Source organism: Pipra filicauda, unplaced genomic scaffold (genome assembly GCF_003945595.2).
Source record: "Pipra filicauda isolate LSUMZ 115617 unplaced genomic scaffold, ASM394559v2 scaffold107_size2268652_pilon, whole genome shotgun sequence".
Taxonomy (NCBI): domain Eukaryota; kingdom Metazoa; phylum Chordata; class Aves; order Passeriformes; family Pipridae; genus Pipra; species Pipra filicauda.
In genome coordinates, this window is record NW_024103518.1 from 1,760,599 (window position 1) to 1,777,262 (window position 16,664).

The following is a 16,664-nucleotide window of genomic DNA, read 5'->3' on the forward strand; positions in this document are numbered from 1 at the left end:
AGTGCCATGGGCTGGGAACCATGTCGGGGTTGGATCAAGGGTTGGACTTGATGATCTCAGAGGTCTTTTCCAACCCAGCTGATTCTATGATTCTATGATTCTATGATTCTACTCAAGAACCCTCTGAACACAATCCTGTGCCATGTGCTCTGGAATGACCCTGCTTGAGCAGGGAGGTTGGACCAGATGTGAGCCCACTGAGGTCCCTTCCAACATTACCCACTCTGTGATTCTGTGGCATAGTTCATCACATCTGAAACATCTTTATTGTGATACAATAGCCCAGAGGGTTGCAGTTGCTCAGCAACTACAACTTTTTGTATGCAAGACTAAGTTTGAACCCTGTGGAATTCACAAAGATTCTGGGCTGTGGGGGAAAAAAAAAAAAGAAAGCCAGTGCCATCTAATGTCAAGTTAGATACTTCTCTCTTTTTCTGATTGTTGTTTTTACCAATAGCACTGGAAATCATTAAAGTCCTATTGCTTGAGAAAGATTTCAATTGCATATGATCTAATGAAATGCCATCCTTATATGAGTCATATGTCTGTGACATCCTGTCTCCCTGTTGGCTTCATGATGCATTATCAAGAGTGGGGATTTGTTCAGACAGAACATTTTGTTTACAAGATTAGAACTAATGCAATCAGGAAATGGCAGAGGAGAAGTTACCAGACATAACTCTTATCCTGGCCCCCTCCCCTCTGACTAATATAAAACCACAGAAAAAAAAAAAAAAAAAAAAAAAAAAGAGAGAGAAAGAAAAGAAACATTCAATAAAGAAATTAAAATAAAATATTCTGTGACAAGCCATCACATGACCACAACTCTGTTTTGTTTATGATTTATAAGCAGATATGATGATAATTATATCTATTAAAAAACTTTCAGATTTTTTTTCAAATCTTGAGCTAGAATTTTTCAAATTAAAATGAAAAAAAAATTCCGAGAATATGTAGACTAGATTAGCAAGTGTGCAATTAAAAAAACGGTGAATGTCAAAAGGCAGGTTCAGAGGTGCCTACGTTGGATTTAGATGTGGCTACCAAAATGGAAACTACAGCAGCTACAGAACAGAGAGAGAGAGAGAAGTGAGTCACACAGCAGAGATTGGCACAGAACCAAGGAGCATGGACTCAAACTATCTTCTTGGACTTTGTGAGGAAGGAAAAGACTTCAGTAAAGAGTGGTGGTCTGAAAAATAAAAGCTAGACACGATTCCAGCATGGGGAAAACTGGAATGCTTTATTGAATACAAGAATACAACTTTAAAAGCATTTGGGGCTGGACATGTTAATGAAGGGGACAAACTATATTAATTGGGGAGTTACACAAGTTTTTACTGCAATTTCCAAATAGTTAATTTTTCTTCAAGCAGGATTACATGGGGGATAGAGGGATTACAGGGGTTTAGACATGGTTTTAACAATCATCTCAAAAAGTCCTTTCTTAATTCTTCTTGGAACCAGGCTTATATCTCAGGGTTGCACATCAACAGGTCTCAGGACAAGGGTCCAAATTTCTACAAGATAACAAATTTCTACAGATGTTTGTCAGCCTTGTTTTCCAAGGTTTGTGATTCAAATTTACCGAGCCTCCTTTTGCTGAGAGCTGGGTTTTGGCCCCTTCAGTAAAGAGCTGGAGGTTGGTGGAGGGGTGGATCAGAGGAAATCCTTTTCCCTGAATGCTCCAATGAGAGAAAGACTGTTTACCTACCAGCCTAAGGGCTTCTCCTGGACTGAATTATGGGAAGGGCTCAGAGGGATGATAGAAGTGTGTAATATTGTGTATATATAGTTGGTTTTAGCTTGTATGGTATTTATTTGTGTAGAATAAATGTATATATTTTCCCTTCCCCCATGCAGAGTTGTGCCTGCCTGAAAGTTTCTCTTTGGTGTTGAGGTAAAATTGTGGGAAGGTGGGGGAAGCTTGGAGGCTGGATTTTTGTGGGGGTCAAACCACCACACAGGACCAGTTGCCTTAGCAACAGCATCTCCCCTCTTCTCCAGCACAAGTGCCAAGTGTCTGTGCTGGAGGAACTGAGGTCTCTGTGTATTTTCTGTGAAGTTGTAGCTTTCCTGGGAAGAATGTCAGCTTATTTAACCAGCCTGAGGAAGAATCATATGCAGGGGAATTTGGCTTAGGTTTCACTTCACATCACTTACATGCTCATTCTTGAAGAAAGAGTGATCAGGTCAATTGTTTTCTACGTGATGCAAATTCTCTACATTCTGCATTTGCGGAGGTCAACGAAGCTGAGACAATCCCAGGGGAGGTAGAAAACTGGAATCCTTTATTGGACACCCAACTTCATATTTAAAGGGTTCAGGGTTTACATATTCAACAGGGGGTTCTACATATTTATAGTATTAAAATGATGGGGTTTCACAAGGATGAGGTAAGGGAAAAAACCTGGGTTAACATTTTTGGGGTCTTAGAAATTCCCTCATGGGAAAAACCCACTTTAATTTGGGCTGTGAATTTACAAGAGGGACAGGTAACACAAAAGGAGAGATAAAACTCAATGGGTCTTCTGCATAGGTCAATAAAATCAGGGTATGGTCTCTCTGGCTTGTGATAATACCATGCAAGGAGTCTCTTCCATTGTGCTGGAGGAGGCAGGAAGAATCCACAGTGATGAAGTTACTAAAAAGGGTTTTTCCCCAGCTTCTGTGACTCAAGGTTTTCTGTTTAAGCCCAGCAGTTTCTTTTCTCATATCTAAAATTTGGAATCCAACACGCATTCCCAAAATTTTTAGAGATATACAGGTGAACAAACCATCCACTAGAAACCATTACATCCATGTGGAAGTAACACCTTTTACTAAATCTTACCCTGAAAATTGTATCTTACCCTGAAAAAAAAAAAAGCAAATAAAAACAAACAAACAAACAAACAAAAAAACACAAAAAAAGCCCAAACCGACAAAAAAACCAAAACCAAACAAACCAAAACCAAACAAACCAAAAAACAACAAAACCAAATGTTGCCTACACTGTGGATTATAAGGATGCAAATGAAAGAATGTACAAGTGTTCTTGAAGCCTGCAAGGGATACTAGGAAACTTCACTTTATTATACACACAAAAATAGATTTTTTTTTTTAGTTTAATTAGTGATTTTGTGGCTTGCTAGCATCAGGAGGAAGTATATCTCAGTGATCTATGTCACCCTGAGGCAAGAATCATTTTGAACAGCAGGGGCAATCCCAGAACTGCAGTTAATCAATTGGAAACCTGCCACTCTTGTCTTTAAAATTGTTTTATAAGGATAATTAAGACAAATTTCTGGCTCCAAACCATGTATTTGGGTTTTGTTTGGGTTTGGGTTGCTTGTATTTGTTTTTTTTTCTTTTGTTCTCTTCTCATTATTTCCTCGAACACAAAAATATTGATGAATACAAAATGCAAAACGTAAATGAGTTTTATTACAAGGTATTTAATAACACTGGAGTACTAAAAGTAAAATAAGCACCAAACCAGAAACAAACAAAATCCAAAACCCAACCAAATCAAACCAAGTGGTAACCAATTACAAGGTTCCTCCAGTGATTAAATGATTACTCTGTCCACTTTCTTTGGTCTGTGTAGAGGTATGAAGGTATTCTAATATTTCTCTTTTTCAGCCCCAGTTAATACAGCAAATGCAAGCATACATTGACAGCTAGAAGATAGGGAATGCATGGACAAGGTGAGCTTTTGAAGTTTTGAGAACATTAATTCTAGAAGATTTTCAGAAGATTTGTGTCACTAATTTTAGATGATAAATAAACATAAGAAGGACTCAGACAAACAGATGAAACTGAATTTGGTGGTTAAAATTGTTAAAATGGAAAGTAGACATTCAAACGTGAAAGAATTTTTTTTTTATTTAAACTCCCTCAGAAAGACCCTAAATACTTTTGGCAATTTATATTAACTGCAGGGAAAATATTTTGAAATAAAAAATATACATAGTGGAAATAAAACTGAATTTTCTTCGTCACTTTTGCATTATATACCCCTTCAGTAAATGTATTGCAACTAATATTAAATCAATACTAAATTGAAACAGGAGTCTAATGTGATGAGTTAGAAACAAAAGGGAAAAAAATATTAAATTTAAAGCCCAGTGCTGAGAATATTTCAGTATTCATTGGAAAAAATAGGGGAATTTACTAGCTTTTCTAGGTAATCTGAAAGCCATGTGTGGTTGAAAGAAAACATATTTGAAGTAACATCATATAATGGCCTGTGTTTAGAGCAGGTGGTCTAAAGGCAGTTGGTAAATATTTTAAACCGATGTTCAATGCACTCTTTGGATTCAACTGTTTGGATTCAAAACAGGGTTTGCCAAAACATGGAGTTTTTTAAGCAACCTTAGTTTACCAGGCTAAATTCCATTTCTTTTAATATTGTAATTATATTTATATTTATATTTATATTGTAATTTCCAGTAGCAGAAATTTCTTCAGGGACAGGGAAAAACAGGGCCAAGAAGTCACAATCTGTTTGGATCTTCCTAGTCCATCTATCAGGATAAGGTGGATAACATGAGAGACTTGACAAACATTCATATTAGTCAAAAACTGCTTCCAGTCAAAAGATTCCTAATTCCAATTTTTGCCTGGATCAGCCTTAAAAGCAGGGCAGTTCTTCCAGAATAAAATTTGTATTCTTTCTTGATAGAGGAATCAAGTATTCCCTGATAGGGAACAATCCGTCCACCCCCTATGCTTTCTTTTTTTTTTTTTTTAAAAACATCCAACTTTTAGTTAACCTTCTGTATCTCATTCTCTAATAGGACAGCACAGATTGGTATAGTAACCTAAGTCTTAAAGTAGAAATACTGAACTGGCAAAAATTTTGTGACTGGTGAAGATACCAGAAATAATCAGCAAGGTTTAATCAGCAAAATTATTTCATTCAGTTATTATCAACCTTATAATACCACTTCAACACAACACTTTTAATATATTTTATGCATACACCACAAGTTATTCACCAAAGAACTGTCAACAATGGAGAAAAAGTAGAAAAAGAAAATAAATGAATTAATTTGAAGAATTCAAGACCAATTCAAGCCTATGGAAATGTAAAATCATCTCATTTATTTACTCCTGATGTAGGCAGATATATTGCCACTTTCTTAGAAAATTCAGATAAATTTTCTTCATGGAAAAATTGTAAAAAAAAATGAAAAGTCTGGCAGAGCAGGATTGTTTTACTTTTGGCATGATTACAGAAATCCTAAAGTATTTGTATATTTATTCTCAAATGACAGGTTTCTGGCAGATGCTGCACGCAGCAAAATGAGGGGTCTCTCAGGTTGTTGTGCAAAATGTGTTAACAAATGAAGAACTTCTGTTGTAAGATTCATAAACAAATGTTAAATTGGGGCGAGAATAACCTATGCACCAGGATGACATGGCATGCATTATTAAACAAGAGCACACAGAGGCAGAATATATTAACATACTGTCCAACCTTTATGAGACTTACTCTACTAACAGTTCTTTAGGGTTTCAGCACATGGTTCTCCTGGAAAAGGGTGAATATTTAATACAAAAATACTTGAATGAACATTAAATAAAAGATATGTTTTCTGCCAAAAATAAATTACAACCATGAGTTTTATCCTATGCCTAAGAGATTATGGCCTGTTTGTCCATAAAGAATATCAAGGTCTACCACAGAGTGGATTATATGAGCTAATTTATGTGTATAATTTAAATTATACACATAAGGGCTAGTGTATGTTACAATTTATGATGGAAAGGACTAAAATGCTTCTACTGTCTGGTTAACTAATTTCATTTCCTTTGGTGACCAACATCAAACTCTTTAGAACCTACAAGAATTAGTCAGGCACCATCTATTCAGCATTCTTTTTTCAACATCACATCTAACCCCTAGTGTAATTAATGGCATTTATGGATGCCACGCTGAAATGTCGGATCAATAATTAAAGCCATAATTTCAAAAGCCATAAATGCACTCTTCGAATACAGTTTCACTAAATTAAGGAATTTTCCATCTGCTGAGTGATGGTGGGACACTACAAATATTTTACTTACAAAATCCACCACTGCTTCTCGTAGCCTAAAATAAATTTGTAGAGGAAGAAAGATTGTTGATATTGTTTACTCACTCCATTAGCTTCTCTTTCACAAGAAATATATTTTCTCAGTAAATATCCCTTGGTACTTAATTAAAGTCTAAAGGAACTTCTCTGTTTTCAAACATCTTGAAAACTTGGGGTCCTAGAATTTGTGTATCTGGTCACAAATGGAAAAAAACTTCTTTCAAGCTACTTGCAGAACTGTTCTTGAGGTTCAGACTTATTTACTGGTGAACAGATGTAAGTTACAGCAGACAGAACACGTGGAAAAGTGATTTTTGCTACTTCCTTACCTTCTTCAGCGTTGGGATAGCAAGCCCCAAACTGTGCAAAACACGTTTTTTTTCTTTTAAGGTCAAATTACTAAAGATTTGTATATATACTGAGATAACTGGCAACCGGTGAGGAAGGTTCAGTGGTGTAATATATAGATAATCATTGGTGGCTTGATGGTGTGACAGATGGGGATAGCTTCTTTAAATTATGGAGCTTTTATACTGGCCGCAGTCTCAGTCTGAGGAATAAGACGTCATTTTAGGTAGAAGTTATAAATGATGCCACTAAAGACATCATTTCCTGTTTTGTCTTAAAAAGAAATGCACAAGCCTACTTTCTATTTGAGAAGGGCTCGTGGGAAAATAAAAACAGAGGCTAAGCACAAAGAGGACTGCAGTCTCAGTTCTTCATTATTTACATCATGTAATTCTGAATGCTCCAGCAGAACAATCTGAGCTTTTAACGAAAACAAAAGAAAAAAATTAAACATTTATGTGGCTAATTAGAACATGAGTTATGGGCTGTTAGTCAGTACTAAGTGGTAGAGACAAGAAGCAGCATCTCCTCTGGGAAGTCTCTTTAGAGGTTTCATATCCTTAACTGTGGACTGTTATGTCTCTGGCAGTCTCAGGGTCAGGACTTCAAGTTATGTTATGTTTATTCAACATCTCAAATGCTAGGTCCCCATACAGTAGTTTGGTTGATGTAGGGTTTTATTCCATCTACATATTATTTTTAAACATTATTATTTAAAAAACCCAAACAAACAAAAAACCCCAAAAAACATAAACATAAACAGAACCAAAAAAACTCCAATATATTTCTCTCTAGAATTTCATTTGAAACTTACTTCATCACTCCTTTTTCTCATGATTGCCCTTTCAGACATAAACAAGTTACTAATTAAAAACAACAAAGAATCAACACCCGATGGCAAAAAGTTTTATGGTGCAAATCCTTTTTATCAGTTATTGCTACTATGGAAAAAGAGAGGGAGAAAAGTTGCTAAATGCAACTAAACGTGTGTAGAGGTGCATAAATGTGTTCATTTCTACCCCATTATTAAGTCTAATTTGCCTATTAACTCTCCTTGAGACAATTAAAATGTGCATTGTAAATCTGCTAAGAAAGTACAATAGATTTTTCTTCTAAAAAAAACAAAAACAAAAAGAAAACAAACAAAAAAAACCCAACCAACCAACCAAACAAACAAACAAATCCTCACCACCAGACAAGAGAAATCTCAAAGGAGTATTGATGGAAATCAGAAACAGCAAACTATGTAGGGAAAAAACCCAAATCGAAACAAAATCCAAATCCCTTCAGTTTCTTAGTTTACCAAAACAGTATCAGAGTGCACATTAGAATATTTTGTATTTATAGCAATATTTAAAAACAGTAAGAAAAGCAATTCAAAGTTGCAATATTTAGCAAGCATAACAGTTTGTCTGGGGTTTTATTAGGTGTTTAATGGTGTTTGGGCCAGCCATTGTTCAAGAAATTTTGTTACATGATAAAACCTATGCATACAATTTTCAACTTTTTTTTGGATGATTCCAAGTGTTTCTCTTCCCAAAGTACATGAAATTGGAAATTAGAGGGCAACTCCAGCAGTAGCCACCTTTCAAGCACGTGTCACTGAGAACTTGGTACTCAACATAATAGCAAAATTATTATTATGTTGTTATATTATAACATAATTATTACAGCATAATAATTATTGTTTCAAGGCTATATCCAAGAAATTATAATTGGAGTTTAGACCAAGTCAAGGGAAAATCAGAGTCTGAGGAAGAAATACTTTACTATCAGGGTAACTATCATTTACTAGGAGGTGCTGGAACAGGTTCCCCAGGATGTGGATGCCACAGAATGTAGATGCCATAATATTTATAATTTTTATATTATAAATAATATTTATAATATTATTATATTTAAGGTCTCTTTCAACCCTAACTTTTCTATGATTCTGGGGAATAAAGTATATCAGCCCAAGTCTGAAATATCTCATTTTAATACTTCTGCCAGTCAATGATCTATGGAGCAATGTTAAACACCTTATGAGTTGCCTTGGGCTCTAACTTATTCATGCATTTCTACTGCTGTCCTGGGGCTTTGGAGAGCCCTGACTACTATTCTATTCATAACATTTTAGAACAAGAAATTGCTTTTTTTAATGAATATCATATTTCCCAATTTAAAAGAAGATTTCTTGCTCAGGTGAATCATAGATGGTGAAACAAAGACACCAAAAATCCTGTTTTGTTACTGCTCATCAGAAATTATTAAGTATTTTGACACAAAAGTAAATGAAGTAAGAGATTACATGTTTAAGGAATAATTTCTCTTAGCTTCTGGAAGTACATAAATGTGCATATGAGCTACACACAAATACTGTAGAAAGAGATGTTAAAAACCCAACTAACTATTGCTATTTAGAAAAGGCATAACTGCAAAAAGACAAGGCATAACTACTTAATTCAGTGTGTTTGTGCAACATTTAACAGTCATGTCTTGATATCCAGCTAGATCTTCCAAAGTGCTGCAAGGAATAATAAGAGCAATTAGTCACATGATATCTCTCACTCAACTTTTTTTTTCTTTTTTTAATACACAATTAGTTCTTATTCACAACAACACATTCAGTTTTTAAATCCAAGAGAGTAAATATCAACTGAAAATCACCTAGCATATATATATATATTGTTATATATATACACCACCTAGCACCTATTGTTATAAACCACCTAGCATATGTATATGTATATTATTATATATAACAATATAATTACCTAGCAGTAAAGAAGCAAATAAAACTTATTTATATCTGGAAATTTCTTGCATTTTCTAGGATGTAGGAGGGGAAATAAAAATAATAAGGAAAGGTGAAGTAACTGAAAAAAAAGTTATCTAATCAAAAAATAATTTCACAGTTCTAGTGTTCTTAAAACTTTGTTAGATCCATTCTCTCCTTTTTCCTTTGATTTCAGACTCCTTTTGCATGCCCAGAGGTTGCCAGAAGAGACCAAAAGAACAGAAAATCCTGAAGAAACATAGCAGCAGCAGCAGACACTGATGACCCTTGATTTTAGTCTGAGGAGAAAGAAGCTAAATAGTAGAAAATGAAAACTAGACCACTACTATAATACTGTGGTCCAAATAATATGACTTTTCTGAAACCTATTAGAAATGCCAGTGAGTGAAGTAGGTTTAGTTTCAGCAGCTATTTCTTTGTCCCTTAGCTGGAAAATGCAAGGGATGCCTGGCTGTTTTCATGGCCAATTGAATATTCTGATCAATAAAGACAGTCAATTTATTAACTTATTTATTTTTTAGCTGGGCTCCCTGCAACTTTACCTGTTAGCTGGGTTGATTCTAATCTCTTTGCCAATTTTAGTTTCTGGGTAGCCCAGAGCACAGGAGTACAGTTTTCCTTATGTTGTCTTACAAACAGCTAGCTTTATTTCTGCTGCTCAGAAGTATTTCATTTGCAAAGTGATCTCCACACAGGTGCCTGGAGGACCTGTTGCTGATTTATTATTTCACAGAGGCCTGATAGCAGCTGTTCTTCCTTTCTTCTTGTGCCCTCTGAGAGGTGCCAGTGCAGGCAGCCCGGTGGGCACACAGGGCAGCACACCTGAACCCAACAGGGCACACCCTAAGAAGGGGGAGAAAAACCAAAAACCAACCAAATAAAAGAAAAAAGAAAATAAATTTCTAAGTTTAATGCGAGAATTGTGCACTTCATTTGAGGCAAGCCTAAGTATGATGAACTCATCACACTGTTCATCACTGATGGACAGACAGTTATTTATAATTTTTTCTTTCAAGATTGCTGAAGGCTGTTTTCACAGAATTGGGTAAGAGTGACACTCCAGGAAAAAACCCAGAACTGTAGACTCTCAAACAACACAAACTTTTCAGAATTAAGCCTTGCCTTTCAGCGAGTTTCTCAGTGTAAAAGTGAGTGCATCTAATTAGCGACATTTATTTAACACAGGTAAACTATTTATATTGCTTTGGTAACTGGTCTGCTTTGAGTTGTTTTTCCAGTAGTTTTGAAACATTTCACCATTTCTTTTATGTTCTTCTGATATGTTTGCTATAGCAGCCCATGTCACTGTTTCTGAAATATGCTACCCTTGCACTGTATAAGTTACACACAATATTGGTACAAATGTATGTATATAAAGTGTGCACCTGGCAGAATGTAGCTGTATACAGTTGCAATAAATGCAATAAATATTCTTTACAGTCACTTAAAATTTGTTTCTATCTCTGGATCTTCTTAGTGAGTTACACTGCATGGTCAAGAGCAAGTTTATTTTGGTTTTTATTGTGAATTATGTCACAGTGCTTCATCTACACCGTAAATACAGAAGTTCCCAGATTTTCTTGAGTCATTCATTTAGACCACAGATAAGAAAAAAAAAAGCCTACATATACTAACAGATTAATACCTGTCAGGTGACATACGGTGAAAATCTGGGGAAGGACTAGGCTGACTAATAATACCTAGAGGCTAAGAGCAGGCTCCTGCCATTTTACTACTGTCAGTTCACAGGTAATGACACCCATGGTAAGGAAATTATTCTGCTTAAGTCACTATGTAAGGGTAAAACATAATTAAAATATACTTCAGAAGTTTTGAAAACAGGTGGGCTTTTTTTCTTAGGCTCACTGATGAACAGACAGTTATTTATTATTTTCTCTTTCAAGATTGCTGAAGGCTGTTTTCACAGAATTGGCTAAGAGTGACACTCCAGGAAAAAAACTAGAACTGTAGACTCTCAAACAACACAAGCTTTTCAGAATTAAGCCTTGCCTTTCAGCAAGTTTCTCAGTTAATTTGATCAATTCTTGTGTTCCAAAAACTCCAGTTTGATAAGATTTGGGAAATATTGGAAATCGAGTTAAAATACAGACTTGACTATTTCATATATGGTAAATGGCTTAAAAAGATGTAAGATTTTTTCTAAATTCTTTACAACTTTTAGGTTCTACACATATACTAGCACACTACCTTTTCACCCTCCAAAAAATGGAATTGCAAGGCTACCCACAATTCTAATAGGACTAATGTTCTAAAAAAATCTACTGTAAGTCCACATAGTTTTTATCTCAGTAATTCAGATACAAAAATAATGAGTCACAGGCATAACATTGTTTGCTCTGTCTGGAAGAAACAACTCTTTTTAATGGTGTGCAAACCTGTACATAGGAAATAAATATTGAGAGATTTGACCCCAACTCTGCCTTAGGAACTAGCACTCAAAAAAAAAGATTAAAAATCCGATTGATAGAAAGGTGGGGAAATCTAAATGCAGTGGGGTAAAAAACCAAAACAAAACAAAACAAAACAAAAAAAATCAAACAAAAAAAAATTAAAATTTGTGAGAGATTAACTCTATATGGGTAACACAAAAATGAGCATGTACTGTCATTTTTCTGCTGTCTTGCTATTAGCTAAAGTTAGAAGGAGAAAAAAAAGAAGGCCAGAAGTGATACTGGGAGATATTTAGTAATATCTATTGTGTTACTGTGTGTTCTTGTCTGAATTAATCTGGAAAGCCTCCTCCTTGGCAGAGGTCAAGGAGTGAACAATACCCCAGAAGTCTTATCTAAATTGAGTATTAACTTCATTTTCATGAAATCACTTTGTTTCTTTCTGTTAGCTCAGCGTGAGGAATGGTGTTAATCTGGCTGGTCCCCTTATCAGATAACAACAAGACAGTGTCATCATCTTAAAATAAATAAAAGATTTACCAAAGCTGAGAAGAGAGGAATTATATGCAGCCCAAAAAAAAATTGCATAAATGTTTGAACAGCTCCAGTACTGGTTGTGGTATTAAAGAACAAACAAACAAACAAACAAACAAACAAAAAATATTTGTGGCTTTAAATTGTTTATTCCTTTAGCTAAGTAAGATGGCAATATTGACAATGCTAAGTTATTAATACCAAGCACAGAGATCTGCCTGCACTGATACAGCAGTAGTATATACTGATATATATATGGAGAGAGAGAGAGATATACTGATACTTCTGTATGTGAGACAGGTTCTCTGAGTGGAACATCAGTCTTATATTTCAACATCTTGTCTGAGGAGGAAAGTATTTTATTTGCAAGATGTTAGAACTAGGGAGCAATCCCTATAAGTTCAGGACCATTAAATAAAATTGGTAACAGAACAGACAAAAATCCGTGTGGGACTCTTGCTTCTAATAGAAAGGTAAAAATTACTAAGTAAAATATAATTCCAAAGAAATTAAAAAGTAAAATTCTTATAATGTGGCTGCGACAGACCTTTTTTCATTCTCAGTCTTTGAGCAGTGAACTCATTATCAAAAGCAAAACAAAATGTGTTATCTTTCTAACTCACACCAACTTCTCTTGATGGATATTTTAAAAAAATCCATCCACATTAGCTATCAGGGAGACAGTGGATGCTTTAATAAAACAAATTATTATTATTATTATTATTCAGAAATTAACAAATTTTTGCTTTGTTTGAAGTTACAGAATGAATAATAAGTTATGTATAGTTGTATAGGGCTGTCAGAGGAGCCAAAATTTTTAAGATAATCACATTAACAATTTCAAAATACAGTGTAGAAGCTATCTAAGCATTTTTAATTTTCAAGCTTTCATTTTTAAAGAGTTTGTAATTTCATAAATTATATGAAAGGAACTGGAATTACACAGGAATCTTTGTTAAGCAGGAAATTCATAAATTCCACTGCTAATGTGGCAGCTTCCAAGTCAATGATTTGTCTCAACAAAGCAAATCTCAAATCCTATTGCAAGATAACACTGGCACATTGATTTAACACTACCTCAAGCCTTTAATGTATTAGAGATAGTGACATCTAAGTGAGAGGTAAGCATCTAGTTTCAAAATTATGTGAACAATGATTTCAAAAGATATTAAGCACTTTTTGTTGTTGTTCTTTTGTTGTTGTTTTTTTTTCACAATAATACTTTGTGTTAAAATATGTAATTGCTGAATAGCACTGCTGATATTTGCTGTATTACCAAGAGAGTAAAATACTAATCAGTGTAAGAATCTTAGCCTCATGGTCTTATTTTACATATTTTCCACACACATGAATATCCAATTAGCTGGATTATTTTTAATTCCACTACCCAAATTATAAATTGACAAATGGGATCTTATTGTGTTAACTTAATGGTATTTAAATGAGTCAATTTTTCATGCACCTGGTTGAAATAAATAAAATAAAATTTGAAGTTGTAATTTAAAAGCCTAAAATATAATTAAAGTGTCTAATAGAAACACAATATGATGGCTAAATGTCTTCTAGGAACTAATTCATGATGATGCTGAAATAAAGTAGTTCCTTCATTTAAGCATCTTATTTAACTTCTGGAAAAGCAAGCAATCAAGAACTAACCTAAGAATAATTTTAAGCATATTCTTTTGCTACTGATGGAATATTTAACACATATTTTTCACAAGACTGGCATATAAACCTTATATTCCTCCTGGAATATAAACCTTAGAATCTCTATGTCTACATTTGATCTAAAAAACATGATTACTGATTCCATTAAAAAAAAACCTCAAATGTTAGGAAATGTAAATCTACATGCTGCTTTAAATTTCTTCAGTATTTCAGTCAGCATCTAGCCAAACTGGGACAAGAAACAGATGTTATTCAAATTGGTTTTACAGAGATCATTCCAAAGTTTACCTGGGGAGTAAATGAAAATTACTCTCGAATCTGGCATTATATTTTTATGGAAAAGGAAATCTGGTCAATGAGCCCTGGGTAACAAATGTTGCATGCTAAAAAGATCTCCTCTAAGACATATGAGCTTCAAGCCCTCAGGGTTCAGGAAAGGACTAGTTCTAACACTAAAATTTGGATTTTCATAATGCTGTGAAAATACAAAAGCTTTGTAAAAAAAAATAAAATAAAATAAGATAAAAAAAAAAAAAAATCACAGTTAAAGTATATTTTTTTCAAACTAACTTATTTTCCAGTGCAAGTCCTTCCCAAGGGATTCAACTGTGGGAAATAGTGTAAAGGGAGTTAAGTCAATCCCAGTTTGACTCAACTGCTCTTGCCATCTTTTTATCAGGGTCCTGTTTTTCACCCTTCTATTGATTAAAGGATATTAATATTTCTTGACAACTGTCTGGTGTATGAAATAAATGTTCATCTCATTTTTTTTTTGGCCCAACAGCTGTTGATTCACCCATGCTAACATATTTATGGAACATCCATCATGGATTTAAAAGGTGGACTTTTTGGTCTTCCACTGTACTTTTGGTGGGAGAACACTGAGCAATGAAGTTAATGGAAGTTAATGACAGAGTTAATGACAAACAACACTTTTAATTTTAGTAACCTACACATCAGTCACCTTTTAAAGATGACTCTTCCTCTGCCTGAAGAGCCCTGCAGGTGAGTAGGTAAGACATACTGCCAAAATACAACTTGAATAAGGGTCATCTTGCTAAGTTACCTTATATTATATATATATATATATATATATACCTCATTTGGGAATGGGTTTGTGCTTGGAAAAACTTCTGTTTTCCTGTTCCATTTAACAAAGGTATTGTATAAGCACCATATAAAGCCAAAGAAGAGGAGCCAGTTTAAAAAATTATTTGCTGGTAAGGGCTTCTTCAGTTGAATGGTCAGACACTGCATGTATGCATGCAGAAAAGTAATGTTTAAAATTAAGATCTGAACCGTAAAAGAATTTTAACATCTCTGTGTAGCTTACACTCAGTATCTAACTCAAACTTATTTGCAAAGCTACATTGCCAGTAATTGATTACACATGTAAGAATATCAAAATTCAAGTTCTCTGAATAAGATATTATTTCCAGAAAATCTTTGAGAGAAAAAAGAAATCTTTAAATTTACTGTTCACAGCTACTATTTTAAATTTATGCTTTCTCAGGGTAAAAAGCTTAGCAGTGTGGGCAAAAATCACTTTGCACATTCAAATCCTTCATCCACATGTGTGCATACATAGAGCAGCAAGAAAGGTGTGTTTGAGCAAAATTCGTCTTTGTGCATCCAGGGCTGGATGTTGGACTTTTGCATAACAACATATTTAGTAAAGATTTTTTTCTTCTACAGAGTAACAATACCAACACATGCTGACCCGGCAAACACCTTGCATTCAACTGGCTAAATGTGTGTATTTATTTTAGTTTGTGGGCTTGGTCATACAAAGTAATGATGTGCGTTATTCTTAATTACATTCATAAAGAATTTTTCCCCTATGTTGCCAGAATAAAAGCAAAAAATTTCAAATATAATACAGTTTCAGTTTTTTTAATTTGCTAAATGTTGTTTCTTTGTTCTTTGATAATTTATGTGAGTGTGGAAATCAGAACATTAAAGAAAATACCTTAAAAGGGGTAGATAACATCTTTTATAAGAATCTGGGATATTTAGTTTATCTATGATTCTATAAGGGAAATTTAATTTATAAATGAAAGTCAGGGGTTTTTGTGGCTCAGACTTGTTAGATCTGTGGTCTAACTTAATACCACAGTCTCTTGCTCTGCTTTTCAACCATATGCATGAAATGAAAAATCTTCCAAACATCTACCTGTCCTTTAATTTTGTCTGCAGGTCTTAGGTTCAGCAGATTAAATTAATTTATTCCTATCGATTTTATTAGAGATGTTCAGTTGGTGTTTAAGGCGACACTTTCTCTGCTAAGTGTCTTATTCTATCAGAATATTCAAAAGTTTGCCAAGTGAAAGTTTTCCAAGTGCCTTATTCTGCCTGGATTGTCCATGTTAGCTCTTGGAAGTTAGTAATTATCACAGTAATTAAATACCGTGTCACTAAACTCGCTGTATTACAATGAGAGTTATTACAAGAAGTTTATCATTCATTTAACAATACTAACTCATTGTTAAGTACTACTGCAGTCTCAAAAGTAAGAAATTGTCATTGGTGTTTTCTGGTTTACTTGAATAATTTCAAGTTTGAGATTTGTGAAAGCAAAAAAAAAATCATAATATAACACCTAAAAAAGACGTATCTGAATCCAGCCACGCTCACCAGCTTCCTGTTTTAATAAGCAATAATAAACTGTTAATAGAAGAGAATGTTTAACACCTCTTTTGGAGTGGTTCAGAAGGATTGTCATGCTGATAGTGCTCATGGCTCGTGTGTGTGGTCTAATATTTGAGTTCAGCATCAATGGGATGTTTTGTTTTGTGCTTAGGGAACTATGTTAGCAGAAAATAGAACTCTTGATTAAATATACTTCTGAGTTTCTCAGTCTTG